This window comes from Dermacentor silvarum, chromosome 7 (genome assembly GCF_013339745.2).
Source record: "Dermacentor silvarum isolate Dsil-2018 chromosome 7, BIME_Dsil_1.4, whole genome shotgun sequence".
NCBI lineage: Eukaryota > Metazoa > Arthropoda > Arachnida > Ixodida > Ixodidae > Dermacentor > Dermacentor silvarum.
The window spans coordinates 29,551,128-29,564,681 of NC_051160.1; the positions used below are offsets into that span (position 1 = coordinate 29,551,128).

Consider the following 13,554-nt stretch of genomic DNA (forward strand, 5'->3'; position numbering starts at 1 on the left):
TGGCTGCTTTATAGTGCATGGCTATCATTATCACTTGACCTTATTGTCGGGGAACCGTAAATAGTGCTACATGTATGCTTTAGAGCTTTACACAAGCATTCACGGTATAGACAATCGACGTCCTATAGGTTACATACCTTACTCAATTCTGACTGCGTCGAGTAATGTTAATATGTGACACCTTGATTTCCGGACACTCGGTCGAAGAATCCCCATAAGCTCAGTTACTGTATAGTGGGGGGTGTGAGTGCCTGAGGTGATCATTTAGTTTCGCTACCTTATTATTGGCTACATTTCTCGTGAATGGTCCAGCTTTGCTACATTTTTCTTTTAAATGCGAAGCATTTCTTGCCGGCGGCTCTGTCTGTTGTCCCGCGTCCCACACCTCCACAGCGCATGCGCGTCCCCTCCCCCTCTCTCTCCTCTCCTACGCTCCCCCCTTTCTCTCCTCTAGGAATCCGGAGCGGCGCGCTCGACAGGTGGTGCGACAGCTGCATATTCCGCTGGGGGCGCCACGGTAGTTCCACGGTATGAAAATGACGGAGCGCGCGTGCCTCATTAGAGAGATTTAGATTAGGGGGACGCAAGCGTTGGGGCCCGCTAGCGCTTGGGGCCACGGTACTGCGCATGTGCAGACCCATCTGCGCATGTGCAGTACTGTATCCCCTAGCACTAGGGGGCCCTAACGCTTGCGTCCCCCCTAATCTAAAACTCTATATTCTCTCTCCTGTGCAGCGCCGTGATGAGCGCTCGGGCACTGCCGCGAAAGCATCTCCCCGCTGCTTCGCATCCACACATGGTTCCCTTTAGAGGGAGATGGAGTAATTTTTTTCTGCTACTTTGGGGTAATGTATGGTGTGGGGTCTCACATGTGCTCTTGGGACAAAGGAACGACAACACAGTAGTGCAAACAATCACAAGGGCATTTATTGCACCTTTCATACACTAATACACACTAACCGAATTACAACCAATAGAACATTCACACGGGCGCGCGACAAATCAAGGAAGTCCGACTCACCGCGACCCGATAGCGAGCGAATATGTTCGCCCCATGCTATGACACCATCGCCTAGTCGTTCACGTGTACAGTCACGCGAACGGTGGCGCGCTCGAACGATCCGTGTTCGTCCATACCGGTGTCCTGCTTATAGCCTCGCGCGACGGTCGCGCGAAGCGGGCCGGCGCACGCGCGAAGCGTCCGTGCGTGTTGGCCGCCGATCCCAAGCCAAAGAGAGAGCGCCTCCGACCTTTTTCTCCCAAGTGACCCCGCCGTTCGGTGGCGTTAGCATCGCGACACTAGCGCCATCTCTCGCAACGTACCGCAACCACCGCCGGGCTTAGCCACGCAGAGAAGCCGGACTACAGAAGACATGCGGGGAAAACAACATCAGGGGACGCGTGAGAGTCGCGCATCCCCCCCCCCCCCCCCCACAATGGTTACTTTTTTTATTCTTTTTTCTGGTATCGAGAAGCCGTCAACAGCTGGGCTGTGAAAACTCTGCCCACTTTGTATCGGCCACAAGCCCAGGTGTGTCACCAGTACCTTCTAATCATGCTATACCATGACCAGCTGCAACGCACTACATCAGTTAGCCTGCTTGTGAAAATTCACTTGAAAACGTCCCCATTTCGGTATCATACCCTAGGACCTCTATCTGTGTGCTACTATACAATATAACAAATACGCATAAAAGGCAAATAAAACACTACTACAACTACTAAACCCTAAATATAGGACGCATATAACGGATGCTGCAAAGCGTAGATGGGCCGTAAAATCAGCATTCAGACAGTCCCGTGTGTGTATAGCCTGCGGACTATATATGAACCGAAAGAAACAGTTGTCTATACGATGATGGCCTTCTTGCCTCTCGGAATATGAAACGCCGAGTAAATCGAATAAGAGGCAAGTCTCTCCAAGCATATTTAGCCTGCGCTTTAAGAACCATAGGGTCATAACACCTGCTGAGCGTGATAAGGACGCCCGCTCATTTGTGTCCGAATCGCACGCATGCTACAGCGCGGAAAACTCGGCACCCACCGAAAACCCATTAAACAATACAACGCAGGGCAGACCGCGAACCTTCAAAGGATCGACGCCGCGCCGTTGTTCTCGATCGCTCTCGACAACGCGTCACGCTCGCCATTGTCTTCGTGCGAGCGCCCCATACAATGGCTGACGCTACACACGGCCTATAGCCAGCCAAGTTCACGAACGCCACAGCTTATACGGTACAGCCGATGCCGCGAGGCGACGCTGTGCCGTAGCACATGGGAACATTATAGCGAAGCCTTTATTAGTAAATCACGCTTCTTCAATAGCAAAAACGGCCGTTAAGAGGCTTTGAAAAGCCAGAAAACACGCGATAATAAAATGCATGTGGCGACGCCATCGGGAACTTCCCGCACTACGGGAGGGGGCGTTCGTAAAGTTCGTACTAGCGGTACCGTAAATTTTGAACAGGCGTACACGATATGCATCGAATCGATCGCACGTCTCTCTCTAGTTTCAGTGTAACATAAAGAATTGGTGTTCTGTATAATACCGCTGAACACACCTGGGGGTTCATATCAAGAATGGCAGCGTCCATCGGAAAAAAGTTGGTTGAAGCGCGATCCGATTTCTGCGTTTGAAGCTTGGGCCCAATGCCAAAGAGATTCACGAAGAGCTCGTGGCTGCGTACGGTGACAATGCACCAGCTTACGACCCTGTGTCATTTGTGAAATGATTCCGAGGCGATGCATCGACGCTGTCGAACAAGCCACAACGACGACCAAAAAAAAAAAAAAAAACGAAGCGACCAATAGTCGCTCGACGGTGAACCACAATTAAGTTGATACTCCAAATGAAGGCTGCTCTACATAAGTAGTGATTGCTGACCGGCGATGGATAACTGTCGAGAAAATAGTGTAGCAGGTATAGTTACCGTGAGTAGCGCGTGAGGAGCAGATTTAACTCCGACTCGAGTCTCGTCGCTTAATTTCTGTTTCCTTCGTGACAACAATACGTACTTCATCGACGCCCCCTCATAGCCTGCCATGACGTCACGAATTTCCACGGCCTCTGCTCGCGCCTAGAAATTTTTTTTTTATGGATAATGATACCGACTACACTGTATTTCTAAACGAGCCAAATACTGAAGTTAGCAAGTTTCGGGACGTTCTCACTAAGCCACTACAATTCAAACACGAAAAGATACTTTAAAATCCGTGACGCCCCGCTGAAGCATGCCGGGACGTCGCGAAATAAGCGCGAAACTCAATAAATTAATATACTAGGAGAACATCGTCAAACTTGAAGAAGGGGAAAAATCGAGAGGCAGATATAAACAAAGCAACACGTGTAATGATATGGTGCGCCTTGCGCATGTTCAATGCGGACTTGGGGGGACGTTGTTTTCAAAAATAAAGTTCAGTTTTTGGTTCAGCCACCTTCCTGTCGCTTTGTCTATGTCTGCCTCTCGATTTCTCCTTTATGTTTGCCGGCATTCTCCTAGTATAACCATGTATAACCAACTAGCCCAACAAGCCACTCTCAGAATAAATGAAACTTTGATATTCATTTTCTTTTTATAGCATACTGAAGCTATCACCGTGAAATTACGAAAATGGAGCTGCGAAGGTGTTCTAAACTGACTTCGTGTTTTTTTTTTTTTTTTTGCCCCTATATCACCGTGTGCTTTGCAATAAAGCTTGACGCGATCGTTTGAAACGAAAATATTGTCCGCGACGGCAAACGCGTGATCGATCGTTCCGCTCGACTCTATATCCGCAACCTGTGACGATAGCACGCTCTCAGCGAAAGCATTAATCTCAATGAGGACGCGTTCGCGAGGCTTCGTTCACGCACGCGGGGATACGTCGTGACACAATCGGCGCTGATGAGCCGCGGCGGCGTGTAAGGGGGACCCAGCCGGCCGCCATTAGCGGTCAAGGACGCCGGGCCGCCGTCAAGGTCGTCGCTTCCAACAGCAACGCGAGGGCCAAAAATATCCGGCGGTGTCGCAACCGGCCGCTATATTTTTTTTTTTTTTCTTTTTGTCTTCGGGTAGCTCTGCTTCGGTGAGCTTTTAAACAAAACCACGGTGAATACACATACGAGGGAAAGTGCGACGAAAACTTGCTAATTACTGCATATGCTATCAAATAGTTCACCATTGCTGCTGAAAAAATGTCATCTGCAAACCTAACACTTCGTCCTGCAGTGGACATAAATATAGGATGATGATGATGACATAACTCTATGATATCGACCCTGCCCTGCTTAGCCCAGTAATGCCCGAGTATCGTATGCGCTACACTGAGTTTTGATGCCTTAAAATGCCGATTCAGGAGCACAAAGCCCGAAGACTGTATCGGAGGTCCCGAGACAGCGTTTGACTATGAGACCTCCTCCTGGGTACTAAGTACCTGTAATATGACCGAACATTTAATAATAAATTCTGATTCTGAAAGTTTCGCATCAAAGAAAATAAAACAACTTGTTCACATGTATTTCTGGCCATGGAAGAATGTATCGGTACGAAGAAAACAGTGAAATGATAATTGAGTAAAAATTAATTACTGCAGTAATTACTCAATCAGTAATTGACTTGCTCAGCTATTTCCACAACTGAAAACTCCCTCCAGCATATCGAAAACGCTAGTACGGGCTATACACTGGGTTTCCGGCGCTTAAATTCGAGTTGTTTAGGCATTAAATTCCGGGTACCAAACATGATACGTTGCACTTTGTGGGGTTAAAGAAAAGCAGATGGTTGCCTATTTAATATGCTGGAGTGAAGTTTAAGCTCAACAACACAATAATTAATTACTATGTTAATTAGGTTTTAACTCAATTAACACTTCATTTGTTTTGCTTTATTTTTTTATACAGATGCACTTTCGATGGCCTGAAATAACGATGAACAAATATAGTTCCAATTTGGCTTGATGTGGAACTGCGTTTGGACATTACAGGGTTAGCATCCGTCGCGGTATAGTGGATGCTAACCACTGCCAGGTTAAGAATCACTACTTTACCAGAGAAGCTGAACAAATTCTAAATCACGTGCGCAAAGCTATAAAGAGCGCAGAAATAACAGTGATAAGCTAAAATATATCCGAGAACCACGAGGAGAGTCCCGCGTGCCCTGAAATTCGCCTCGCGTGCGCTTCACGCAATGTAAAAAAGCCGCGCGGGCACGTCTTTATCTCATTTCTCTTCCTGGTCAAGAAAAAAAAAAGATAACTAAGGAGATGAACGTTACCTAAATTAATTAGGCAAGTTGCGACTCAAACACGGCAACATATGCATATGCACGTATATGCAAATTAACCACACGGTTCCGTAAACGCACTCTCTCTCTCTCTTACGGCGATTCTGTTAAGTGGAGCTCCGCAACTGTTTTCGAGTTGCGGTGAAGGCCGGCGTGCGACTGCTTTGTCGACATCGAATGTAAACGCAACGCAACGTGTGTCGGAGCCCCGAATTCGCTTTTAAACGCAATAATAAATCTACGTAAAATAAAGGTATACCCTCGCGTATATCTTATATTTGAATACAACTTATATGCGCGCTTTTTTTTTTTCTAACCAGTAATCCGTAATTTTGTTGTTTCTCGCGTCGCATTATGCCGGCTCCAGCTGGGAGGTCAGCTATGAGTTTGTTAACCTTGGCAGGTCTGCACAAGCTGATTGACTAAACAGCGCTAATAAGGGCAACGTTTGATCGACAATAAACCAATTAGTAGTCTGCGCTCTATCGTCCCGTTTTGATTGCCTGTTTGTGTTACTTTACCGTGATTATAGTGTCACTAGGCGCAGTTCAAAATGAAAATAAGCTGCCAACATATAGACCTACACCACGGCGCTATACGTCACGAAAATGCGGTGGCGCTGTCGTCGGAATTCAGTTTCGCATGGTAGGAACTCCGCCGCCGAGCCGCCGCCCGTGTCGCGCCTACCCCAGCAGCCGCTGGGTTTCGCGGGTGGTTGTGCGCTTCCATGTGTGAGGTCTTTATTCTATGATCTTACAACGAAGGAAATGCAGTATGCCGACGTGCTGAGTTGCGTCGAAATACGCAAGAGGACTAAAGTTTTCATAGGTTTCCTGTTGATGACAACCGTCGCAAGCAATGAGCCGCCGCGGTAAAAGGCGAAAGTTGGATTCTCATACCAAATCATCCATTGCGCGCAAAACATTTCGTAACCATTAAGCTTCTCTTCTACTTTGAGTGGCGTGCATGAGCCAACCTATTATCTTAGGATCGTTATTAGCGCGTCATTACAATTTCATGCCGCACTGTGGGGAAAGCTAGATTAGGATTAGCCTTGAACGTAGGTCGAGCGAGCAGATGCCCCACAAAGCACGTCACATTCAAATTTATTCTCATCTCAAAGAATTGCGCCACTTGCAGTGTAGATATCCTATCACACGTTCACATACGCAGGCAGCACAGTCACAGCTGCGTTAATTGCAGTGTGGATGTCATAAACGCGCCTATAAACGTGTCAATTAAATTTCGAGCGCGAAATAAAATGTACAGGGTTAGTGCAGAGTTGGTGCGATCGGACGGCCGCGGCCTACAGGTCAAACTGCGCGGTCCTACAAAGCCGGCGTCGCCGTCGGGACGGTACCTCGCCGGTCCCAACACCGAGGCGATCGCTTCTGTCGCCGCGCACGCCGACGTATAGAAATCCGCTGCAGCTTGTTTTTAACATAATATAGTTCTTAATAGAAAAATTATCTCGAATGTTCGCGTGTTTCGTAAAGCAGCGCCCTGTACTAAACCATTGGCGCGATCGGGAGCAACGATCCGACCGCATTTCGTCTCGCGGACGGAAACCCATTGCAAGCACCGGACGCGTCTCAGCGAGGCGGCACGGCTGGCTTGCAAGTATATACTACGATTCGTTTACTAATCGCACCAAAGACACCGTTTGCTATTCGCACCAATTCATTTAAGCCCACGTTAATCGTGCCAAACATAAGCGCACTATGATGAGCTGCAGGCCAGATCGCAAGCGCTGTCCGACGTCACTGCGGCGGTCAGCGAGCTATAGGCCTAGCGTCTCGTTCGGCCGTGTTCCGATGGGGGCGAAATGCAAGAACGTTTCCCTGGGTGTATTTTAAAGAACCTCACGTAGTCAAAATTAATCCGGCGCCCCCACTACCGTGTGCTGCACAATGAAATCGTGGTTTTAGCAGCCTCCACTCCCATCTCATTAAAAAAAAAAAAAAAAAAAGCGCCATGCATCCTCGCGTGCAAGCGGGGCGGCAAAAGTGGGCGGAGCCTACGCGACGTCGCTATAAGGTCTAAAATATATCGACGGTGCCTACTCTTGTTTACAAACATGGTGTAGGTCTATACGCTCTTAACAAACGACTCCGTGCAAAAACGCAGAATGATACCGCGTAGATGCGCTACCCATAATTTCATGGAGGATCTCCACGGTGCCTTAACGACTGCAGCGCCAGATTTTCTTCTAGCGTCCGTAACATGAAACTCTGCGGTAGGCGCTCGAACGCAAGAGCGCTGGTGCGTTCTACCTGTGACGGCCAAACACCGTAGGGGTCTTATAAATGTATCTTGCCCTCCGTTTTGTTTCTTCATCTTTCTTTTTTACCACATGGTCTGGAAATGCAAAAAAAAAAAAAAAAAACACCTACGGACAACGCACACCCAAGCGCCGACAGAAGACCAGTGGGAGGCCCAGTTGACAAGCCCGAATCCTGAGCACCTGCTACGGCTGGTTAACTCGCTTAACAACTGGCTTAACGTTAGCTGGGACACACTGTGCATAGATACGCGTTTAAATAGGCAAACGCTTTATGCCGTCTACACTTGGAACTTGTTGATTTTCGTTCAAAACGGCGTTGACGGATAGCCAAGCCGAGACACGTCCGCTTAGTTAAAACGAAACGGACTCGCATTCGTGCCCGTGTATAGGCATTAGTGGGTGTGGAAAAGAAGAAGAAAAAAAAAGGATAAATTAGAACGAGCCTAAAGAAAGTTCGCGCGCGGCTGCTTTTTAAACAAATGAATCGCTCACTGCGGGCCCGTCTTGTTGGCAGGCCAATCTATTATGTATATGTGTGTACGTTATACACTGACGACCACTTCGTAAACTTTCAGCGCAACTACACGTCCTTGTTCGAACCAGCGACTTTAGAACAGAGGAAAGAAAATGGACGGACTTGGGAAGTGGCCCGTTCGGTTGTTAGCGTTTACACTTGTCGGTGTGCCGGCAAACTAGAGGCGGAACGAAAATTTTAAAAAAAATCAACAAATAAGTAAATAAGACGAGGAGGGAAGATTTGCAGCCTGCCGTTGTGCATATAGCTAGCAGTTTCGTTTGCCGACCCAGCGTGTGCAGCACAACTCGAAAAACGGTGTAATTACAAGCGCCACGTATACGCGGGCGACGATTACCCCGAACAACCACGCGGAAAAGAAGACAAAAAAAAAAAAAAGTTTGGTCGTGGTAAGCGCGAGTGAAGGCGGAGGAAGCAAAACGAGAGAGAGAGAGAGAGAGAGAGAGAGAGAGAGATGTAAACGAGGCGAAGTTAAGGCAAACACTGTGAAGCTTGGGGGAGAAAAAAAGCAGGGCGGGCCTCGTATTTTGCTTGCTCCACAGCAGCGTGCAAGTGCCCGTTTGTGCTCGTATAGTTTATACACACCGTCACGCTCTAAAGCCTGTCGAGGTCTCTCGGAGGCGTGTGTAATGATGATATACGAATGCCAGAGATACGCGAGGAAGCGATTTCAAAAGGCCAACAGCCACTGCGGCACGCGGGGAATGAGATGCAACACGGCGAGACAACCTGGACACGTTGCGCATTTTTTTTTTTTCGATGCAAAATCTGCCCGCATATAAGAACGCGGCGAAAGTTTCTCCGAAAGCGTGTGCGTATCTGCGCTTTCTTGCTTCCAGTCTTGCTGTATTCCACAAAACGGAGTCCGATGGAAGCACGACGGGGTATACAACGCGCAGCTTTTCTAGACAAATGCCCTCCTTCCCCAACTGGTCAACGATCATATGGGAACCTGAATGTTAGATTGGTTGATTGATCGACTGTTCGGCGGACGCACTGACAAGACAGACGAGACAGACAACAGATTTTCCTAAGCAACACAACACTTTGGGGCACTTTCCAGTTGCCCCATCAGCAAGCTTCGAAGGGGACGTCCACATGTCCACAGATTTAGCCATCCCGAAAACGTGGATAACACCCCGGGTGACAGTTCTCAAGACGCAGAACGCAAGTGCAGCCAGCAGCCAATGCATGAAACGCAGCGTCAAACAACCGTTCAGCTATAGTGACGTAATACGCGGCTCTCCGCCTGTGAAAGCTGCTGCACAGGAACGTTCGACGGCGCGCCCGGGAATCAAGGAGAGAAACAACTGTAAATCACCGCAAGGCAAGCAGCGCACGTCATTGGAAGTGCCTTCGAGAGCTCGCGAAGCCGCACCGCTGGGATGCTTGTTCTTGTTCCTTTAGATGAGATGCGCTGGAAAGTTTTGTACACAAACCAGGCATCAGCTGAACGATGTATTGACACATGTTAGACTTGCCACCACTTCGCGTTCGGTAAAGGACCACTCTCTCTAAACACTTTAAAAATAAAGGTACTGGAAGACGTCGGAATGCTACGAACAAGTTTCGACACCCAGGAAGTGGTCGCGCCGTGACGTCATGATAGACTGACTCGCTCCATTCCCGCGATAGCTGCGCATGGTTGCCAGGGGAAGGAAAAACGCAGTCGACAACGGCAGAGAATTTGAAGTTAGGAAGTTTGCAGGAATACCATATCGAAAAAAACTCATAAGCACCATGCCCAATGGACATATGGGGGGTCCCATATATAAACCCTTATGTTCCCACACAGCATATGGGTCATATTCCATACGAACATATTGGGATCCCATATAAAACGTACGTTCCCATATAGCATAAACAAAACATATATATTCTAGGGTGTTAGGTGCCACAATCACGATCTGATTGTGAGACACGCCGTAGTGGGGGGCTCCCGGATTAATTTTGACCACCTGGGATTCTTTAAGGTGCACCCAATGCACAGTACACGGGAGTTCCCATCGGAATGCGGCCGCCGCGGCGGGAATTCGATCCCGCGACCTCGTGCTACAGCATATGGGGCATTATGGTATAACGGGACATACGGGTTTTTATATGGGATCCACACATGTTCACATGCGATCAGTGAATATATGCGGCATTTGAGTTGCTTACATTGAGTAGGATGGACTCAGCTGACCCGAGACACGAGTAATTGGAGGTGGCCGTAAGAGACCTATACGTAAAACAGGCCGCTGATGATGATCTGCCATCAGTAAAAAAGAAGTAATGCCTGTCTGAGATTCCGTGAATGCTCAATGTCGCTTGCGCTATTCCTATAGAGTCCCGGCAAGTCATCTAGGCCCACCTGTTGTTGAAACTCTACAAACCTGAATTTTCGTAGCGCCTCTAACTACAGAGTATAGAGCCAGAGCGCGGTTTCTAACTATTCGAACTTTCAGCCAATCTTCACAATGCGCTCCGATATACGGGATGAAAAAAAAAAAAAAAAACGTTAAGCAACGTCGCGGTTCGACCGCCACCTGCATTTACACGAGGAAGCGTGTTTGCCTTTGTCAACGCACTGATGGCGTTTTCTTTATCGAGCAAACCACAGACACGACTCCGGGCGCATGCATTGAGCGAAAGACTGGATCAAACACCTTTCAGATGCGACCGACACCTGCTGCCTCTAACGACGGAACAAAAGGCAGGGTGTGAGACGCGTCGGCGACACAATGGAAACACCTTCACAATGAGCGAGGAAATAAAGAAAAATATATATCTGCAGACTTGCGACAATTTATCTGACTCATTCATCGCGACAGGCAACAGCTGACACCGCTATCTTCTCAACAACAAGGGAAGTTCGTACGGATAAACGCAAACGCTGTTTGCGTTTAAGGTAACTGATTACTATAACCATCATGTATCGCAGTCATAGTGCTTAGCAATAAAAAAAAAGAACGAGAAAGCATTTTACAGTGATACTCCGTAACTAAAGAAAAGTCTCATACAGGAGCATACGCCCACTCTTCATTACCCCTTATAACGCCTACGCTCAACAGCCAATCACGTTAGACCTTGCCAATGTTGCTCTATGCCTCGCATGTTGTCCAGAAGAAAGAATGTCGAGATTCGTTGTCAAAATTGTCATCTATTTTAATGGCAGCTGTGTTCCGAGTATATTGCGAAATGCTCCATGCCAAGAACCAATACCTCAAGCTCAGAGACTGACATCTACGGATCTCAGTGACCAACCGCAGTGTCTTCGATGCGCACCTCCGGACGAAGCGGCAACCTAAGCCGTTCTCCCCTTTATTTCCGCCTTTTTTATCCCTTAACCCCTTTCCCCCTGCGCAGGGTAACAAACCGGACGCGCACCTGTTTGACCTACTACAAGGTCAACTAGGTACTAGCACTACAATATACTAGAATGCCTTTCAAGTACACCGTACTGGTACTATAGTAACACGGTACTCTGCCGGCTTTCCTGTTTCTCCTCTCTCTCTCGTGAAATGCTTCTATTCCGAGTGAATTCATTATATGTGTATAGTCTGTAGAAGCAGTTGGAACTCGTACACGTACATGTCAAAATAGGGCACTGGAATTTCGGAACCGTTACGGTTTCATTGATCACATGGGAGGTCCAAGACTACCGTTGTTATTTATACTCCTGAGCATGCCTTATTTGGAGCAAGAGTAGGCCGATGGAATGTGAATATAAGATGTGTTATGACAATGTATGTGATATTCGCACAAACATGCGTCACTACTTTTGATACAGGCGCGATCGGAAATTCGAAACCGAGTAAAACGCGATAAGGCGTGTGGCCAGTTTTACAGCAGTATTAGCAAGGTATCGTGGCAGACTTATGTATACAGAGTAGGCGAAATCTATTATCCCGGCAGCCGGAAGAATTTCTGAAACGAATTTCTCCCGGCACTCACCTCCTATTGGCGTTCGGAAGTCACGAGACAACCAAACTGCTGGGAAAAAGAACTGCTGCAGGTGTGTCCCAGAGACTGTAGGTGTGCACTAACCTAACCTTCCGAGAGCCAATAGGAAGTGAGTGTCGGGAGAAATTCGTCTCAGTAATTCTCCCGTCTGCCGGGAGAATAGACACTGCCTAAAGGGCAACCACCCCTAATAGCAGAAATGACTTTTTTTTTTTTTTTTTTTTGCAACGAATACGATAAGAACACAAAATAACGCGCACTACCAGCCCTTTTTTCTTTCTCCCTTAATGACGCAGTCAGACAGCAACAACCTGCAACCAACTGAACAGACGACAAACAGAAAACGCGCTTCAAACGGTGTGCTTCAAAACTGTGAACACGCTGTTAGAAAAAACGCCAGGGTCTTAGAAAGACGCCGCCGTCACGCGAAATGATACAGACGAGCCGAGGACGAGGCAAGGGGAGGCGTAGGCTGCAATTAGCGACGCGACAAGAGGAGGTTGTTGCAATCAAATAAGAAAAACAAGAAACGTCGCGCTTCCTGGGCTAGCGAACGCTGCGTAGGGTGCGGGCGCCTTGCCAGGAAGAGAAGCAGACGACACGACCGCGAGCAACGACAACCGGTTGGTGCAACGCCTCGGACACCGCAGCGTGCAAGCCCCGGCGGCTGAGTGACGAACTAACAAACCAAAACAGACGGCTGAAAAAGTAGATACTAGATCAAGAACAGGAGTTGGCCGGTGGTAATGAATGGGTTGGCGGGAAAAGCGGCCCTTTTTTTTTTATCGGTCCCCAAAAATAAAACGCAGTACGATGTCGCGCGCACCCACCCTGTTGAGCCGCGCAAATCAGAGAAAACATGGGCGTTGTTTTGTCAAAACGATTCGTCAAGTCTCACGCGTGGCTGGTTTCTTAATGTGGCTAAAGTCTTGAGGGGGGGAGTCACGACGATCTCCACGCAGTTGAGCCAACGCTGACGCAGATGCGGACAACCAGTGCAACCAGCCGCTATCAAAACAAAGCGCAACCTCAACTTCGGAGTCGTACGTCTTGTCAAAACTTGAGGCTTTCTCGCCACGTCTGCTACGCCACCGCTGTGAGATGGAATGTTGTCGACCAATGCAAAACAGCAAAACCTACCAACCAACGACGCCCTCAGCTCCTTTGCACGAGATAACTGCACCAAGAACAGCGGCGCGCCAACCAAGGTTAGTCGAAAACTGGCCGCCAGATTCCGGTCCCACTGGCATTGGAGACCGTCGAAGCGTGACCGTTCGGAGTCGCCGCGAAGTTCAGTCACGCCGTCGATCAAGATCGTGCGTCGAAAAAGGGCCTCGATTACGCTTTCACCAACCTTCTATATAACGACAAGATACGCCGTGGCCATGGCAGTTTCACTACTATACCGCGGACGCGTTAATCAACAAGACCGTTTCATTTGTAAATAATGAATGGCGAACTGCTTGCCAACACCGGCTTCAAAACAGCTAAAGCCCAGGCAATGCCTCTTCTAAAAAGGAGGCATTGGC

The 13,554-nt window shown here is 48.3% G+C and overlaps 1 protein-coding gene across 1 annotated transcript in view; it reads right to left on the reverse strand.

Moving 5' to 3' along the window:
* Positions 1–13,554, reverse strand: part of LOC119457836 (ninein-like protein) — a 486,287-nt gene that overhangs the window by 471,690 nt on the left and 1,043 nt on the right.